A 17,571-nucleotide genomic window follows, 5' to 3' on the forward strand; every position below is an offset into this window, starting at 1 on the left:
AGGAAGACCATAGTGCCAAGAAGTAGAAAACAACATAAACATGCAAGTATAGCAGGAGACTTTTTTTCCAGTAAATAGGATAGACCTTCAGGTGAGTTCCTTGTCTGGAATTTCAGCTTTGCAACAGGTAAAAAATGTCCCATTAAGGCTCTGTTAGGTATCTCTTGAAAGGAATAAGTAGACATTATTTTAGTGACACATATGATCTGACTGAAAGGGACTAGAGCTTTACTTCCTGAACATTGCAAAAGTATTCTTGTAACTACCTTCATTTAGTATACTTCCTCCTTTTGCTTTACTGCTATCAGAAGTTTAATTTTCCATGTTCTTCCTTTTAATACTTTTCTTTTTCTTTACAGACAGAAAGTTTACAGACACAGATGCACACAGAAAAGCTCCAGACATTATGAGACGAGAAAGCAAAGTCATCATAGAACTTTTAAGGACAAACTTGGACCTCTGAAGAGCTTCAGTTCCTGAAAGGAGGAACTGTGACAAGCTTGAGAGTCTGGAAAACAGGTGTGCATGCCACCTTAACACAACGGAGGGAGTGAGGCAGACTGCAGCAGCTGCAACAGATACGCTAACACACTGTCTGAAAGAGGCCCTGAAGTCCCTTTTTCCCTGTGTCTGTCTTTTATTCCTTGCTAATTCTGTACTTGGAAAGACAAGCTGGAAGACTTTAAATCTGGGTAGTGATTCAGGCAAGAAGTTACTGAAATTGTAAGGCAAGAGCTTTTAGAGAAGAAAGATTGTCCAGTAGTGACTGTACTAACCCTCATGTAGGCAATTTGGATTAAATTTTGTTTTCCATTGCAGACTCCCTCAGAGTTTAAACTACCAGTGTAATGTTTCTATCTTTGTTCCTGTTCTGTAGCGTGGAACTAATAATGCTAATATGTTTCTTGTAGAGAGTATCAAAGTGACACACCCAGGTAGCAAGCTCGAGGAGAAATTGTGTCTTGCGTTTGTGATGATGATTCTTTTTTTTTTTTTTCCTAATATATCTGTACTTATAAAAGTAATATATCTTGGATATCTGACTCATGCCTACAGAAGAGAATAATACCTAAAAAAGCTTATTTGCCTCTTGCTCTAATGGTCTTTGCTGCTTCCTAAAGTACAGAGGCTCAAACGTGGGCTTGCAAGGACTGTATTATAGGTCTTGCATCCTGTGAGTTATTATCTTTTTCATTCACAATTTTTTTCTAGTCAAAACATAATTGCGCAAAAATGTATTTTGACATATTTTAAAAATAACATGACTTTCAATCCATAATGACTCTCCTAACATTTTAAATAAAAATTATGAGAAATCATCCAACTCAGAACAAATCACACTAAAAAGATCTGCTATTTTTCAAATCTGACTGATTAAAGTCTTTCAGCTTAACATATTTAGTACTTGCAAAACATATGATCAGGGTAACACTGACAACTCAAATATATGTATGCAGAAAATGTCTCAGTAAATTGTGTGTGCTCCCTAAATCATTCTGCCAGCTGCAGAACAAACTGTGGACTGTTAGTTCCATCATGAACTAGCAAATTGGGGTGGATCCAGAAATTACTGCCTGAATCCCATTGATTTCAATAGTCCAAAGATCTTTCTTGTTAAATTGTTGTCAATAGCAACACTCCTCCTAATCTCACAAAATACGGTTTATTGGTTTATTTAAATAGTTTTATTACATGCAAGTATTGTGTGTTTCATTTGAGGTTATTCAGCAAATCTTTCCTGATAAACAGAGAGAGATCTCAATTATTTCTGCAGATTATGATCCATGTTTTGTAGGTGGATTAGTACTCTTCCATTACACGTGTAGTAATAAACACCAATAATACATTTGGCATATGAAAAACTGTTAATAAGTATACATTTTTAATTTAAGTTGCAATAGAGAGAAAACCTGGAACTTTCATAAAGCTGAGCTGCAAAGACACCCAGCCAACAAAATTGCTAGAATTCAAAATAATCTATTTCTTCTCTTGACTTTCTCAACCTTCCAGTTTGTATTGAGCTACCCAGACTACTTTTAAAAAAATGTAGATATGGTAACTTTTCCTTAATAGTGTCCTTTCCCATAAGAAGAGTACATTATTAGGACACTTTCCTCTCCTGGGAAGCTTTTCATTTGATTTAACACACACACATAAACCATTTTATGAATAATGTATTTGGAGCTAGATCCCCAAACACAGTTAAGAAAGGAAGCAATAAAGAGAAAGTCTGTTTCTGAAAGCACGCAAAAGGGCTCCCTAAAATCATGTCCCCTCTGTTGCTGTAAATATGCTCCCAGCTGGCAACCTCTGTCCAAAGAATAGGTGGAATATGGTTTCTGACAATGTTAAGCAGTAGCCAACAGAGCTGGTAAGTAAAAACCTTAAAGGGGCATGACAGATTGCTCAGTTCTCCATGTAAAGAATAATGTAATCTGCTGTGAGACATTTTACATAATGCTTCCTGCTGCTCCATCCGGGCTGCTGAGCACTGATGGCGTACTCGATTCTGTACAAGTCAAATTCTGTACAAGTCAAATATGAAGGCAATTCCTGACAGAAGGATATTTTTATGAAAAGGTGGACACTGAGATGTGCAAGCAGCATTATGTTTCAGTTCCTAATTATTCATTAAAATATTAAGCTGAACAAACTTACTTTTGAAATCATGAGGCAGTTAGGAGCCTAAAAGTGCTCTCTGAACTTGAAGCAAAAATTATATGGGGAAAATGGCGATGGTCAGTTAAAGCCACTAAAAGATCAGAAATAGAGTACATTCAGAAACATAAATTACTTAGTGTTTGTTTTAATGCACAGTTACTATTTGCTGTATCATTCTCCAATTACAAAAAGATGAAATTATTCAGTTTACTTTTTCTTCCTACAGTTACAACTAACAGAACTCACTATAACTGTTGTCTGCTTCAGTTACAGATAGAAGTGAATAGAAAGCATATTCAAAACAAATGTATTTCAGTATGCTAATGATAATTGAATAAGGGTATATTTTTTCCAACATGCAACTATTTCTCATGTTAGTATATAAAGCTGTCACCCACTTTTGTATCATAAGGAATTGGAATTCTTTAGTCTGTTGCCTGTGGACTCCTATCATTTTGAAGGACACATGCAAACACTAAGGGCTCCAAACTTACATGCTGATTGCGAGTTTAAGCTTTGCCTTTGCTAGGCAAAGCCTTCATTTATGAAAAGATCTACCCAGAAGAGGACTCTAGAATTCAAACCTTGAATTTTAGATGTATTTAATGGCCCAAAAGTGTTTATGCACAAATTATAGTTTTCTGGTTAGATAAACTTTTCTGAACATCGATATGAAGAATAACATAATATAAACAAATGCATTCTCCCATATTCCCTTGCATGCTATAGGTTTTATTTTATATGTCTGTGACCTATCGTAATTACTAATGAAGGACAGATGACTGAGTTTTTTAATTTGGTAAGACTCAACACTAAGCAGTATTGTTTGTTAGGAAAGTTTCTAAAACATGGGTATTCTGGTAGTTTATGAATCATCAAGAGGAAAGTAGGAGGGAAAAGAGAAAACTCAGATATTTTTAGTCAGGCTTTACTTTCATTTCCAAAATATTCATTTCACAAAAATTCTACTTAATAAAATTGAAATGTACAATTACATTAAATCACATGGAAACAATGTCGTCCATGTGAATAGCTGAAAAATAAGAAGCCTAAAACAAACACACACACCCCCACCCCAACATTAGAAAATATCACAGATTTACAAGAAGAAAACTTGATAGAAAATCTGGCCTCCCTTGCACCTGGAGGCTTAGAAGTTCAAATGAGACAGTTCAAGGCAGAAGACCTGCAAGTCCAGAATGATACCACCACTCTCTCGTCATCAGACCTATGGCTGAAAAATAATGCTCATGGACCGGTGAGCCATGTCACTCTCTGGTTACATCTGCTGCTTCAAAGTCAGTATGATGATGAACTCTTATGTGACAAGGGCTCAAGAAAGCAAATGCACATGCTGGGATGGATTAGAAGGGATATTTGTCAGAGTGGTAAGCACTAGTTTTAAGATACATTACACTCTTGACTATTAATTTAACAAAACTAAGAAGACACTTAGTACTTATGGAGAAGGACACCTTGGTTTATGAAGCTAACAGAGATCCCCAAAAGAAAAACAGTAAAAAGCTTAGTAAAACAAAGGGTAAGAGGTGATCTTTGTATCCATAGAAAGGATAAATGCCAGGGAAAGAAATCATATATTGCAGCTAAGGAGCATAATTTGCACAATGATAAATCAAAATAAACTGGTTGAAAATCACAAGAATCAAAACAAAGTTAGCAAAACAAAGATATTTTCTAATTACATTATAATGGAACTAACAAGGGATCTCAACACATTTAAGAAAGTAACATTACACAGTTAATACTTCTAACAGTGAAAGTCTAGACTCTGTGACCTAGGGGACTCTTCTAGTAGGCTCTCCTCTTTCCTTTGGGCATATGTCATTTGGGCCAACTATTTGCAGAGGTAGATTAAATAGAATTCAATACTAAGAGATGGCAAGCCAAATTAATAAAGGTATAACTATTATTTTTCTACCCAATTTACTACACATTTTGAAGAAATGACAGCTCATTAGCCCTATAGGGAAAAAGGCAGATGTCGCTTTGTACAAGCACTATTTTAAGACTAGACAGAGTGAAAGCATAAACACTTGTACATTTGAACTATGGTCTTTATTGATGTGGAAATACACAAAAGCTAACTTCTAGCTAAAATTATTTACAACAGTCAAAGCAAGAAACATTCAGTCTCTTCCTAGTATTCTTTTCTCCCTTAAACCGATCTCAGTCTGAAAGTTCTGAACTTTCATGAAACCACAGGATCATTCATATGGTCCCAGAAACAGCCTTTGCAAAGCTTCAGCTTTCTGCCAGCTTGCCCACAGAATATCTTTTTATACAGTAGCTCTCTGGCAAGAAGAAAAGATACAGTTTCATCATGCTGTCTAGCTGCTCTTCATCTGGAAAAAGACAATGAGAGAGAAGTACAGATCATTGTGCTACTTGCATCTCCTCACAGTTACTTGCTGTCATTTGACACTGATCTCACCCTCACTATATCAGCAAGACTGCTTGTAGAAATCATGTGTTAGCAGGAATTTCTGGTTTGTTTCCATATTTTCAAAATGGCAGTTCTCCTTCCAGTTCTCATACTGGAATATTATTCTTTCCAGTAAACTAGTGAAAAGCACCAGTGATAAGCATCTCAAAATATAAGCCTGAAAAAAGTGCTGTGTTGAAAGCTACTCTAAAAAAGCCATCATAAACAGGTATAGAAGAAAGAAAAACGCAGAAAAATGTTATTTTCTAATCAGTGGGAGAGGAGAAGGCAGCCCGAGGAGATTTCAGAAAACTTCTTCTGCATCTTCCCACTAAAACTTTTCTTCATAGTTCTACCTCATTGTGCAAGGAAATGAGGTGTCTGTAAGACACTCCTGAGTTCTCTAAGAAGGACTTCCTTCCCAATGACAGTCCTCTCAGAGAAGAAGCATTACTGAAATAATATGTCTTTTCAAGAAAAAGAAAAGATAGGACCTTGGTTATTTTTGTTCAATTACCTGTCATCAGTGTGATAGTAACTGTGCAAGCTACATTTCAATGGATGTATGACTAGTGCAGTCAAATACATACCTGTTTCTAAATCTGTACTTGCACATATATATGGATTTTTAATGTGCCTATATAAATCTTTGCATAAAAGCAGAGAAACTTCTTGCTTGGAGCAGAAAAAAGAACAGGGCAGAAGTTGAATCCCTCAGTCTTTTAAATTTTAATATACTTCTGATCCAGTTCAATATAATGCATGGAGGCAGACCAAAAAATTACAATCCAAATGATATATATTAAAAACTCATCAAAGCCTATTTCAGTCAGTGATAAACTTTGCTTTGGTTTCTGAAGTAGGTGGGTAGTGAATTTTTTTCTGCATATAGTTATGAAAGCATTGAAAATTACTCACAGGTACAACTGTATCTTGCCAGCACTCTGCTTCTCTTGTTTCCTTCAGCTGGGACTTCTGAGATCTCTTCTTTTGTCCTGTCACAATCTTACATTAACCTCATACTCATCTATTGATGGTTAGATATATGCTGTTGAACTACAAATAATAACTATCATTGCGGTCTCAGCTCTGGGGAAAATAAGCATCATGGAAATTCCATGATTACTTTGTTGCTCAAGGTATGACAACTTTTAACTAAACAGCTGGGGTAGAACAAGATCTTTCTACAGTACTTAGTGACCAAAAGGTAAAAATAAAGTAATGACTACCTTGTGACATACCTGAGTGCAAACACTTTCATCAGTTTTCATGACTGTAAAGCCATCTTTAGAAAAGCCCAGAACTGGTCAAAACTGGTACGAATGGAAAAAAAAAAAATCAGCTAATATTACTCTGTTAGTTTTAGAATTGACTTTTACTCAAGTTTTGTTGTGTAGCTTCTTTATTTATTTTTGATCACTGAAAACAAGTCCATATAAACTAATACTAAAATTACTCCTTTTACCTTTTTAAAGATGACTGTTTATTACTTTGACGTCTTAAGGGGTGAGTATTATTTCAGGAAGGTTGTTAAAAAAAAGAAACACCATTTGTTATAAAGTTGTATAAGCTCTGAATATGTTTTATTCAGCAAGCAAGGCATGCTAATCACTTTACAGAAATATAGAGTTTCTGCCTGAAGAACTATAATCTAGACAGATAAACATAAAGAGATGACAGGACAAGTCAAGAGGAGTAATACTTTAGCTTTATGTTTTTTTGACAAAAAACATGGAGTTTCACCAAGCATAAAGAAATGGGGATACGAACTGTAAAGTTTGTAAAACATGTTTAAAAAATCTTACAAAACAGTAGCCCCTATTAGGGGCTAGATAGAAAAAGTATTATTGGAATAATGAAGCCCTTCAAACAAATTGTGGTACATTATGTGGTTCACTATGATAAAATTTTATATATAATGAGGACAACAAAACCAGCCTATCATTTTTGACTTTCCCTTCTCCTGGTGGCAAGGCCAAGTAGTATTTACTGGAAACCACAATATAACTCTTGATTTGCCACCAGGGTGCTGTCAGCTCAATCAGTCTCTAAAGCAAAGGGTGGTCAGGCAGATGTGAGCATCACAAAACCCATTAGGGCACAAAAATAATTTTCTGATGGAGTCTGAGTACTCCAACACTTACATAGGCAGAAGAAACTTCTGTATAACTTGGAAGTAGTATAGGACCTGCTGAGCTAAGAATGGGGGATAATTTTTTGTGGTGGTTTGCAGATGAATTACTGATTAGGAATTTTTAATGGAGTTCATTAGTCATCAGACTCATGGCAGTGCTGAATTTGTATCAGCTGGCACAAATTGACCAAAACTGATACCACCTTTGACTTTTTATCAACCTAAAAAGGCTACATGACCTAAGACCCTGTTCTTATAACTATATATGGCTACAGTTGAGAAATTTGACAAAATGAGGAATAGTCTAAGTATACTAGATTTTATGTTGTTGAAAGGGATTGGACGCAAACATCTATCTTTGTATTGTGATTTTACTATATATTACTGATTTTTCTCAGCTTTGTTGTTGGATGTCTATGGATTGAGATCAGATATTTTTCTAAAAAATCTACTTTATTAAAAATGCAGTACAGGATTCTGCAGGATGAAGTTGTGACACTGAAGAAAGTTTATGTGAAAAGTACCACATCAGCTAGGAAGAAATCCTGTTAAATTTAAATTAGTCCTACATTTCTATATATGTATATGTATTCTCTAATCTGCTTCCAGGAATGTAATTATAAGCCTGACCTTAAGTTTACGAAGTAAATCTGTTGTTTTGCTATTAAAGCCATCTGGTTCTGGGAGACAGGAGTGAAAAATGGCATGAAACTGGTAAAATTAGAATTTGCTCTCCTTGAGGAAGTGATGAATTGATAGAAAACAGGAAGCATCCAGTTTGCCTGGAGAGAATGAGTACAGAGGCCACAGCTGGGTAAGTTTCAGAGGCCATAGAAGTGGCTAGGAGGACAGAGTGAGGGCTTGTGCCTCCAGCTGCTGGTTTGGGTGGAGCATCTCACTCCACTCATTTGCAGATGAACTTTGGATAGGTATATGTTAGTAGCAGTGAACTCTTTTTAGTAGTCTGGATAGTCTCCAAAGTCATATCATAATACGTACCATTATAACTTTTTCTGTGCTAGATGGTTTGTATGATTTAAACACCTGTTTAATGTAGATACTATGTGTGTGCTAAATAAAATCAATTAATTTGCATAGTTTTGAGCTGGTGACAGGAACATAAAACACAATTTAAAAGTACAACACAAAAACAATTGTTTGTTTGTGCTCTGTCCTCCTTGGATGATTTCTGTTTAGTATTAGTATCTCCCCGTAGTAGCTATGTCCTCAGTGAGTTTCTTCTACCCTTCATGGTGGTGATAAAAAAAAATCTGAACGGTTTAGAAATGAGAGATTAATATTTCAAGTTTTGCAGGACTAGTCATATTTCCACTAGCCATAATGTAATTCTGAAGTAATTATGTTGCTTTCTCTGAAAACATACCAGTAAGACAGGAATTGGTACTCTCACTCAGTTTCTTTGTGTTTTGTATCTTTGTACCATTTCACTAGATTGTTGGCCAGTGGCTGTTGCAGTCACTCCTATGTGGTACTAGTACATTGCTGCCAGAAAGATTCTTTCTTTTTAAGTGATGCGTGATGAAACACAAGTGTAAAATTAAAGTTGTCAGAGAGTAAGAAGTAAGTCTATACAGTATGAAGATCAGGCACTTTATAGTACACAGCCTGAAGTTCTGAAATAACAGTGTTGTCTTATTTTAGAAATGTCAACAGCAAATATATCTCCCAGACAAAAGAAGAGTAACTTTTCTTTGGCAGTGTAACTGGGTGGGGGGATGGCGGGTGCCAGGGAGAAGAAGAGAGAAAGAAAAATTAGGAGTGATTCCCAAATTAAATATAAAGTGATACAATGTAAAACTCCTCATGTGAAGTATGTGTCTGTGCTTCATTTTAAGTGCTTTTTTTTGTGTGTGTGTATTGTGTCCAGCTGCCATTCCAGAATAAAACAACTCTGTTCTTTTGTTGTATCTGCCAGACCTGTGCAAGCATCTTGAATACCCCAAGGACTCTTGAATAGCACTGGGTGCCAAAGCTTGGGCAACTAAATCATATTTCAGATGTAACTGGATTATCAGATGTAACTTCTTAAACTCCTATGGGAAACTAAAGGGGAAAAAAATCATCTGAGCAATGCACTGGACCCAAGCATGCAGATACTACCTCCAAATAAGCAGAAATATGTGGAGACGTACAACTCTAGTCATTTCTAGTCAGTCTGTGTCCAAATAATTTACAGTCTAGGCAAACAAAACTATTTACATTTCTGAAAAATGGAAGTTGGCCATTAAATGTTCTGAAAATCAGTACTTCCAATCATATGTAGAACTTAACTTGAGTTCAGAAAGTTCATTATATTTTCCTGTCAGTTACAGAAGTATACACCCACTTCTGGAAAGAATTTATGTCTGACTTACATGGGTATAACTGATGTTAGATTTGCGAAATCAGAAGGAAAAGCAAGTGAAGTGACAAAACACAATTGTGGGGTGAAGTCAATTCTAAGTGGAGTCAGCCTGACACCTAGTCTAGTCCAGGCAAAGGAATCACAGGTAAGGGTGGCTTTTGTTCCAGACACATGCATTCATTTCACCCTAAAGGTAAGTTGTAGCAATAGCTAGTAGATTTGTGCCACTTAAGCTCTATTTGATCAACTTTTAGTCAGCTGAATCCACTGATTAAAATGAGAGTTTAGAAAACTAGCTCACAGGTAGAGGTTTACATTGTGACACTTAAATTTAAGGACTGATTTTTTTTTCTCTTACATAGAATCACAGAAACACAGAATGGCAGGGGTTGGAAGAGACCTCTGGAGATCATCTTGTCCGACCCCCTGCTTGGGCAGGGACATCTAAAGCAGGGGCCCAGGAATGCATCCAGGTGGGTTTTGAGTGTCTCCAGGGAAGGAGACTCCACAGCCTCTCTGGGCAGCCTCAGAGGAAAGAAGTTTTTTCTCATATTGAGGTGGAACTTCCTGTGCTCCAACTTGTGCCCATTGCCCCTTGTCCTGGCATTGGGCACTAGTGAAAAGAGCCTAGTCCCATCTTCCTGACACCCACGCTTTAGGTATTTATAAGCATTGATAAATCCCCCCTCAGTCTTCTCTTCTCCAGGCTAAACAAACCCAAGTCTCTCAGCCTTTCCTCATAAGGGAGATGCTCCAGTCCCTTGATTATCTTTGTAGCTCTCTGCTGGACTTGCTCAAGCATTTCCACATCCTTCTTGAACTGGGGGGCCCAGAACTGGACACAGTACTCCAAATGTGGTCTCACTAGGGCAGAGTAGAGGGGCAGGATAACCTCTCTCGACCTGCTGGCCACACTCCTTTTAATGCATTCCAGGATACCATTGACCTTCTTGGCCACAAGGGCACATTTCTGGCTCAGGGTCAGCTTGCTGTCCATCAGCACTCCCAGGTCCTTCTCAACAGAGCTGCTTTCCAGTAGGTCAGCCCCCAACCTGTATTGGTACATGGGGTTGTTCTCCATGCAGGACCTTGCACTTGCTCTTGTTGAATTTCCTGAGGTTCCCCTTGGCTCAGCTCTCCAGCCTGTCCAGGTCTCATTGGATGGCAGCACAGCCTTCTGGTATATTGGCCACTCCTCCCAGGTTGGCATCAGTGAACTTGCTGAAGTTACACTCTGGCCCTTTGTCCAGGTCATTGATGAATATGTTGAACAGGACTGGACGCAGCCCAGACCCCTGGGGAACACCATTAGTTATGGGCCTCCAACCAGACTCTGCTCCATTGATCACGACCTTCTGAGTTCTGTTGTTGAGCCAGTTCTCAACAGAGTTTCTTCCAGGTCCTATGCTGTATCTGTCAACACTGTGCCAATGTCTTTCTGCATTTTAATGGGACTAGGTTAGCATACTTATACGACAGAATTGAGGTCTAGCTTTGTACATCAGAATTAATTATCCTGGACTCTCCTTTTTGTTAAATGAAGAGAAATAAGGACTTCTAATATGCAACTCAACTGAGCTACTTTAGGTATTTATCTTAAGGTGACAAGAATTGCATACTGTTAGGCAAGTTACCTAATTCTTTTATTAAGTAAAAAAGTACTTACAATGACTTGCCCAGATATTTGTAAACCCAGCCATGTCTCTCTCTCTTTTTTTTTTTTTTTAATATACTTCCTAAGTTCTGTTTTAACTCACAATTTACAGAATCCTTTATCTTTACAGAATAGTTTCACCTGCAAATTATGGCAACTTGAACTAAACTAAAACACTGCCCAATTTACCCAAATTTCCTGTTTATACTGTCCTAAAATAGATCCAGGGCAAAAGTTGTTTAATTGGCTGCATGTGAAACCTATCTAAAGAATAAAATACATAGGGGTGAGTGGCTTGTCTAAGCCACTTCATAGTCCACAGACTCAGGCAATGTCCCTGCTACTTCTGCCTGTTATACCTAAAAAAGCAGTCACTGTTGGACATCCAGAAATCACCTGTCTTTGAATTTAGGGAGAGGGGGAAGTAGGAGAACAGGTATTGCAATTATTTTGAATGCAGTCTTTTTTCTCTTAGCACTTTTTGTCCTGGTTTGAATGTTATCTATTTTGTGTGTGGGGTTTTTTGTTTGTTTGTTTGTTAGTTTTTTTTCCATCATCTTGTTCTGGATGTCTCTAGCTACATTTTCATATTCCTCACTCACATAAAAATCTCTGCATTTGTCCACAGAGCTTTTGTTCCAGTATAATACCAGATTTAAACCCTATATTTTAAATTTGACCTTAAAATGTGAACCTCTGTGAAAAACTTTACTGCTTTGGGATGACAGCATAAGGGAGTCAATACCCACTTTTAAAACATTAGAACAACACAAAACCTAAAATGCACGACCACATTATGTCTGTAATTCTTACCATTCTCATCCTTTTTGACTATTTGTCATGCTATGTCTTTGTGAAACAGAAAGCATTTGGCTAGTGAATTCTTTTAAAATTGAATCAAGCAAGGTGCTGAACACTTGGAGCTCCAGCCAGGAAAGTCACTATAGAGACTGAAATTGAATATTCTTAAGTGCATTTCTGGTTATGAGCCAGATTTCTCAGTACTTTGCTCAGTTGTGCTAATAGACATCTATGCTTTTTAAATAGGTTTATACTCTTTAAGCTCTTTGTAAAATACTAATAATACACTACAAATTAGTTTGTTCTTTTGTAATACAAACTAAGGTTCTGTAAACTGTCCCAACAAGAAAGTGAGGGCAGGTTAACACTGTTCCAATCAGTTTGTTTTAAAATTGTTTAAAACAGAACTTTCAGTTCTCTACAGTGGAAGAGTTTGCTTTACTTGAAGTAGTCAGCTCAAGACTTAATATCTTTACTAGTAACAAGTTACAACTCAATCATGGCATATGGCACTTCAAACGGAAATAACTGGATAAATAATATTTGTGGTCATAAATTAACTTTGTGACTTTATATTGTCACATATATGTGTGACTTAAATACACTCACTCAAAGAGATCAGATCGTGTTATATTAAAGGCCCAAAACAGTATTCATATTTATGTAATGTGACAAGTAAAGATAACAGGTAAATCTATGAACTGAGTCTATATATAAAATATCAATTTTTAAGCACTAATTAGTTTATTTTAGGAGCCATAACAAAATTCAAGTACCTTGATCAGAGGGATGAAAATGCATCCTAACTTTGTGGAAGATTCCTCAAAGTGTCTGGAAAAACTCAGGCATTTTTCAAGATTTGCAAAAGCAGAACTAGTCTGCCAACCTCTGGTACTTTCTTCAATATAACCACTTCACCATGTGTCTGGAAACTAGGACCTCTAACTTGTGTTTAACTGTGTCCAGGCAGTTCTGTGAAATTTTTGGTGAGATTTAGCCAACTGGATCCTACTTAGTATGTTCAGTACTAACTTACTTATTCTCCCCTATTTTTCCATATCCATATCATCATTCTTTCTGGATATTTTAAGTAGAAATAAATAAAAGCTCTAGAACTGCTTATTGTCAGCACAGAACAGGAAAAACTACTTTGTGGGGTTTTTTTCTGAACATCCATCATCAGGTACCACTATGAGGAATAAAAAACCTGACACAGAAAAAAAAAGCCAAAACAAAACCAAAACACCTCTGCATAGAAGATACAATTCTGTTTGGTCTCTAATTAAAACTGTACTTTCCTAAAAAAAATTCTGTTAACTAGGTGCTGGAACCAGTTTAACCCATATTTTACTACTAAATCAGTATTTTGGCAAGGAGAATTGTCTTAAGGAATAGTTGATGGGAAAAATAAGTCTTCTGGATTTATCTTGTTTCTTTTCTTTCTACTGCCTTGGCTATTGTTTCTTACACCCACCCACCCCCCTACTAGTTTCTTCTCTGTGTTGAATAAAAGTATTAAAAAGCCCCTGTCACAGAAAGATTTTAAAACTACATTTTTGAAGACACATCATATGCTCCAGAAATTTTTCAAGATCTAATGTTAAGGATAAAACTTCTGAAAAAAAGGGTTCTTTGTATATCACAAGAAAAACCTTTTCTGCTTAACATATGCCAGACAGATGGCACCGATCTTTTCCTTCATGTGTTCTAAGCTTCTGCGAAACTGAGCAATGAAATTCAGCTTTAAGCAAAATCCAGGCAAGATGAATTTCTCTTAGCTGCTGGGCAGCTGGCTTAGCAGTCATGTTGTGTTTGTACACATGTTTCTTAACTGAAGTGGTGTTTGGGGACTTCCTCACAGAGATTACTCTCCAGTTAACGCTGTTGAGAAGACTGCTGGAAATGCTGTTAACATTATCAGAGCCATTGCAAATATTTGAGGGTTAGAGGGGGTCAGACCTTCTTACTGAAGGAACGATTTTCCTTGAACTGTAAAAGTTTTTCAGCTCATGCCAATGGTATCCTGCTGAACAATGCAACTGGATAAGCTCTTTCTTGCCCTAAGCCAGACAGGTATATTTTGGCCTCATACTTTGGCAATGGTAAGGAGATATTGCAGAATAATGTTATTTTCATTTCCCCACTAGAAAATAAAAACTTGGGAAACACAGGCTTCATGGAGGAAATTTATTAAAAGACTCTAACCTTCCCAAGTTGGCAAAATTTTACTACAAAGCCCACAATTTCATTTTTCAGTAAAAGTGAATAAAAAGGGGAAAAAAAGTGCCTGGTTTTGAGTACCTGTCCTAACCGTACAGATCCCTTTAAATAACTTGCATCTCCTTAGAAAAGCTGGAATGTCCATGAACAGGTTAATGACACATTTGAGGAACCTTGTCAATCAAAATAAAGACTAAACTTACATTGTGTCCTGCTATAACCAGTTGACTCACAGATGAACCAACAGATTTACATCTGTTGTTGTGTCATTAAAAAACCTCTATTTTTAGGCTAGTAGTTTCTAGCAAAATGTCACCAAGCTAATCCTTGGCTATACTGAATGCAAAATCTGCAGACAGTTAGCTTTCTTACAAAAAGTAGGTTTTTGTAGCAGAATAAAAATTTTGGAAAGCTCTTCTAGACCAAACTACCTGTATTGTGGTAGTGGTACTTATATAAAGGTGCTTAACCTGACCCTGTTCACTTAGAAAATAAAAACTTGTGTCTACTAGCTGTATTAAAACAATAAAAACTATACAGACTACAAACTACTATGGAACTCTGCCTTTCTCACATACATAATATGTGATCCCAAAAATACCAGTAAATATCCAGAAATACTAATAAATCTGAAGACAGGGATTCCAATGTATTTCTATTATCACTGCTGGAGAAAGATGTCCCTCTTAATAGATAAGTAAGTGGCTTTTAAATACAGGTTTAATCTCTGCCATATAGGTGGGTGCTAGGTCTAAGCAAAATCTCCTCGTCTGTAACTGCATAGGCTTATTTGTGCCTGGGTGCATATACATTATAAAATGTAGCCTTAATCAGTAGTAGAGCAGTCTCTGTAAAGTTTCTGTAAAGTACTGGGATGTGTAACATAGCTCAGGAAACACCTTAGAAGGGGATAGTGTGCCATATTTATACTCCAACCCAAGGGTTGAAGTCAAGGGTTTAAGGAGCTGATGGATGCTGACAGTCATGGTGACAGGTGTCAGACTATTTTTTTTCCCCTCCTTATGAGGCATTATTAGAGTTCTGCTACACAGTAAAGGCTGCAGCATGAAAAAGATTATTGACTGAGGGTAAAAGCTTACACCTGCCTACTTATTGATGTATTAATAGTGGGTCTGGTCAGGTTTCTTGCAGCAAAAATAAGACAGTACAATGTGACCCAAAAAGCCCTCTAACTGCCAAGGATGATCTGCAAAGTGCAACACAATAATGCATCCAACATTTGCCCTCATAGACTGAGAGAGTCAATACGAACATGAAGGAAGCAAGACGATCCTTTATCTCAGTGAAGGGTGAAAGAGTTGCTACATAACAAAATGTGACTGGACTTCTTGGTCCAATGCAAAATACTAGCTTTTCCTTCAGCTCATCTTGTTCTCAGAGAGCTCTTGCAGTAGATGGAGCAGAATACCAGCCCCCATGTGACTGCCACCCTTGTACAAACAGGTGTCCCATTCAGCAAAAAGCTTGTCCAGCCCTAATGTAGCTGCAGTCTGCTACAAAGGGTCCAGAGGCTGCGTCTACACTCCAGCCAGCCAGATGTTAATCCCTGAGCTCCTGAGCACAAAGCAACTCTAACTCTGCCCTTCAGAGAAAGCATGGATGAAGTGCAACCTTCCTCTTGATACCAATGCACAGTGTGTGTGCAGATCTATGCAGGAAATGTGCACAAAGTCATTTTTTTTCCCTCCATATTCTGTTTAAACTTCATTTTATGGAAAAGCATGGAGTAACACTTAACAAAGCAATTACAAGATTTAACAGCCTTCAGTTGGCCTGCTAGACATCTGAGTTGAACATAGGTGCAATAGAAAAGACAGGGTTTCAAAAATTATTCCTAAATCATGTTCCTTTTACTGCCTCACCCTGCAAGCACTTACACCATGGACAACAAAGTTTTAGTGTGGTTGAGATCTATGAAAGGGAAGTGTTGAAACTCACCTGAATCCCAGAGGGACCCCAACTGTCAAGGGTTCTTTGAGCATATCTAACAAACACAGACAGGACTGATTTACGTATAAAGCACAGTGGCCATGTCCACCTCCATTCAAAACCACTTTCTGCCCCTACAGATTATTTCTGCTTTTTGTTCAATGACTCTGATGCAAAATGCGTAAGCAGTGTTGTGAGCAGAACTAAGTTCTGCTTTTGCTCAGCAGAATGGAACCTTCCAGATGGCAGACCATCAGTCTTTAGCCTTCTCTTCACCTTTGCTTACTGCTTTCCTAGCGCCATGGCACTTGCATTCCTCATTATACAATATCAGCTTCAAGATGTGGGAGGAGGAGGAACAAGAATAAGAAATATCCACCCCATCGTCTGTCTTCGGTGCCATGCCTGATGCTTGAACAGGAATGCTCAAATGCTTGTGAATGGGAGATGAGGCTTGACGCTGAGAAACTTGACTTTTTCTTCTGTGCTTTTGTGCAGTCAACTAGGCTTTTGCACAGAAGAGGACCATTGTCTCAAGCACTTCATACACCTTATTAAAGTGAATTGGTTGCCTGATCTTAGTCAAGGATGCAGCAAGATGGATCAGAGTCTGTACAGGCTGGCTCATGTTCTTTAGCTCCAGGACTGTGCTCTAGGACTCCGCGTATCCCCCTGAGCAGGCAGCTTCCTGCTTGAGCTCTCCTGTCAAAGAGTTCAGGCTCTGTGTGCAGTCAATTGGAAGTCCAGGCAACTCAGTTATTTGAAATTGCTTCTTAGAGGTTAATAATGTATTGCTATTGACTAAACAGATAGGCCAGGTAATTAAAGAAGATGATCTGTATTGCCCAGAAAGAAGGCTTGATTTTTACGTGTTGCATGCCAAATATAGTTGCCTAGAGCATATAGTCTGTGTCTTGCTGTTAAGCTCTGTTGACTTTCAAAATCTGAAATGTTTATTCTGAAGCACATTTCTGCACAGTGGGTGCTGTGATCACTGACAGATATACCTATCTATCCGCAGGCATCTTGGCATTCTAACTGTGAATAGAGAAGCCAGTCCTACTGTTTGCAGAGCTCTATAATTGAATTAGTGAACCTTATTTTGTAACACAGAAGTGTTCCCACTGAAACATTCAAACATAAACAGCTCACACATAAATTATTCACTCCTACACAAAGCTACAAGGCTAAAGGTACCATTTCCAGGACATCTAAATGTTGTGGAATGTATCTACAGAGAAGTGCTGTGGAAAGTAACCCAAGCTGACCTGGCAAAGACTTCTTCAGCAAATAGCATAGATGTATTAATATTCTAGCTAGCAAGGACTGCTTTCCATCATTGT

This window comes from Phalacrocorax aristotelis, chromosome 3 (genome assembly GCF_949628215.1).
Source record: "Phalacrocorax aristotelis chromosome 3, bGulAri2.1, whole genome shotgun sequence".
In the NCBI taxonomy this organism is placed as follows: Eukaryota; Metazoa; Chordata; class Aves; order Suliformes; family Phalacrocoracidae; genus Phalacrocorax; species Phalacrocorax aristotelis.